The 3,173-nt window shown below is 39.7% G+C and overlaps 1 pseudogene; it reads right to left on the bottom strand.

The window, feature by feature from the left end:
* Window positions 1–1,852, bottom strand: LOC138324383 (uncharacterized; annotated as a pseudogene).
* Between the last annotated feature and the right edge of the window lie 1,321 nt (window positions 1,853–3,173).

The following is a 3,173-nucleotide window of genomic DNA, read 5'->3' as shown; positions in this document are numbered from 1 at the left end:
TTAACGTTTGTATATGACTGCGGTATTTGTTTTGACTGCAAAAACAAATTAAAGGAGATCCAAGGTATCACGTGGTTGTCCACCTTACCATGCCGTAAAAATTTCCTCGACAGCTATCACAACTGCATCTATATAAGAAATTCTGTCAACGAAGACACGAGAATGGTTTTGGAGGGCATCAGATGATAGTACCTTCTTAAATGTTGAATGCTTTACCAATTCCAAATGGTCTAGACATCGTGTTACATCCACATAATGGATACAATAAAAAGACGCACTGGCCTCCAGGAACGGCTTTGGTTTTGCAGATTTCCCATATCTGTATTTTTTTCTCAAGAGATATCTTAGCAATCAGACATGAAGAAAAGAGTGCGTTATCCTGATGACCAGCATGATAACAAAGCAGAACAAGGGGATCAATGTCTTCTCCCAACCATCACGACATCTTTGATTGCCGCGCAATTTACAGCCATCTGCGTGATGAGGAGGTTAGCATCTCATTTCAAATAAACGAACGATGGTGCAACCACTTTGTTGTAGTTTAGATCACAAGAGCTCTATGAACCTCTGCTTGTTGTCTGTATTAGACAAGATTTTTTCATTTTTTCATCTAGCAGGGCATTTTCCTCTCAGTAGTGTACTTTTGGTGATCTGATTCCACATGTACATCTGGCATGGGTAACATCTTTTGTTGACAATTCATTAGATAACCATCGAAGACCACTCCACAATCTAAGTATTTCTTCGTAACATGCCGCACGTACTTATGGCAAATGCTTTTATATTCCAGGGCATTATCTGCTAAAGAGATCCGCCGTGTTATACAGCTAGCACGCTATCTTGTAAGTTTTTCAACCCCAAATTGCCCCATGTTCCAAATATGATCAGCTAGCGGTGCTTGTCGTGCTTTCCTACGAAGACCTAATGCTTCAAATAATGATGAAGGGTAGCTACAAAGTTCATACTTTAAAACAAACTGCTGGATGTTGTCCATAAGTAAGGCAGCGGCAATCGTCAGGTGTTGATAAAGGAGTTGAGGGTATTGACAACAGACAATGTTGATTAAACCAATCAAGGTCCCGCACGGGGCATTTACATACAAAACATTTATGATTACATAAAGTAGACATCATACAGGAATTTCAACACGGTATATAAGGACACTTTCTCCATTTACCTTGGCACTCGATTTATCTCCTTTGTACTTGATTGGATCGCTTAAAGATGCTCCACCGCCGACAGAGAATAAATGATACCCATCATTTGAGCAATAATTGGTGTTTAATCGTGTATATATATATGTCTAATTAACACAAAAAGTAATTTAAAATAATCTATTTTGCTTTCGGTGCATGCGCAATCAGTACTGCATTCCTTATAGGACATAGTGTCAAAGTTTTTTTTCGGGATGCAATTAATTATTTTTGATATTTTTATCTTGAAGTAAAATAAGAAGCTCAAACTTTTCAGTGGTGGTAATGGTGTAAAGTAAGAAACTTTTGTTACACAAGAAAATTTCTGAATCGTCTACTCCAGTTTTTGATAGAGAAAAATAACCATTTTTCAGCGGTGGAGCAATTTTAAATGAGAATTCTAAAACCTTCTTTTCTTCCATTGATGTCAGGATACGTTCAACCACCTCATTCGCACGGTCTTGACTTAAACTGCGCAATCTCGCCTGTTTCAGTGTTTCAAGGACACAGAGCCGGAAAAGGGATTTCAGTCCTGCAAACAATCCCATAACGTTTGTGATATCCCTATAATCTCGTTCTTTCCTTGCAGCAGATCCTTCTTTGTGTAGGTCGCTTCTTTGAAAGCCAACGCCGGTCAAAACTTGTATAGAATTATTCATGTTCGCACATGCTTGCATCGAGTATAATGGCTATCGCCCATTCCACGACCTCTGGTTAGTCCTCCGGATGTCTTTACACTTCTCATTAGTTCCTGCTCGATGACTAAATTGCAAGACAAACCCACCCACAAACGATCGTGGAAAGACGTGATACCATGAGCGAAACTGCCGATAGATATCTAGATGTTCGATTTCTGTGTAGACATTGTGTCTTGCAGCTGCGAAATATGGTACCATCTCACATAAACATTTCAAATTAGTTTCCCAATCGCATGTTCTCTACGCTTTTATGAAAAATAGAAGCATCTGTATCATTTCAGAATACTGAACCAAAAGTTTTGCTGTGCGCATTTGTAGTTTATCAGCAAACAAACCAAGTGCTTTAGTGAAAACCGAACTGTTTTGATAATTATATCAACCGAAACGGGCTGATCATACAAGTCTCCAACCTGAGATAAACATTTGATATATATGTATATGATCGGAAGATGTCGGCATTTCTTCAACGTAAAGATCGTCTTCTGTGCCCATGTTCTCAGCTACATCGTTTCGAAGCTTTATTCCAAACACCTTGGACACAAGAAGAGCATGGAGAGCGACATCAATTAGCATGTAGCTTCGCAGTGCTCTATGGGAAACTGCATTGGATGGATAAATTGTTTCTAGGAATTGGTGTAGGCCCGATCCAAAGATGAGATGTCCAATAGCTTCTCAAGAACGCTCATTTCTAGGTGAAATCCCCCTAATCGAAGGACAATGAATTTCAGGTTGGTTTGCGGTTCGTCATTCGAAATGGCAGTAAATGCCTTCGAATAGAAGTGCTGATTGAACGTGACGATTGGTGTAGGTTGTTCGCATACAAATCACAATGTTGAAAAAAAATGCAAAACAGACCACTTGGAGTAAAGTCGACCATTGGCAAGAACGTTAATGATGACTTTCCAGGGTGCGGTCCTGATTGAACCAGTTGCATAAGACCTGGCCACCCTGGCAAAGGCACTTTTAATGGCCATTTAATCTTAGTCAATCTATCCAGTTTCAAGTTAGAATCCATCTTCTGTATGACTTTAAGTAGGGTGGGTGTGTATTTTCACGTGGCGGAGTTTCCAGCCTTGGTCTATAGAGCTAACCAGTAGCGAGGGGAGTAGCCAGGGTTAAAACCATTTACCGTTTTACTTTTAACAGCAATTTTTATAATTATCTGCAAGTGCGTGTGGCATTGGTGGTACACTGAACAAGGGGGCGGATACCGGACATGAGTTGTTTATTAAATCTTGGAGGCAAAGACTAAAAACGAGAGGAAAGAGTGTAATAGTTCTGT

Source organism: Argopecten irradians, chromosome 5 (assembly GCF_041381155.1).
Source record: "Argopecten irradians isolate NY chromosome 5, Ai_NY, whole genome shotgun sequence".
NCBI classification, from domain to species: Eukaryota; Metazoa; Mollusca; class Bivalvia; order Pectinida; family Pectinidae; genus Argopecten; species Argopecten irradians.
The sequence above is the reverse complement of the archived record's forward strand: the minus strand, read 5'-3'. Positions and strand labels throughout refer to the sequence as shown.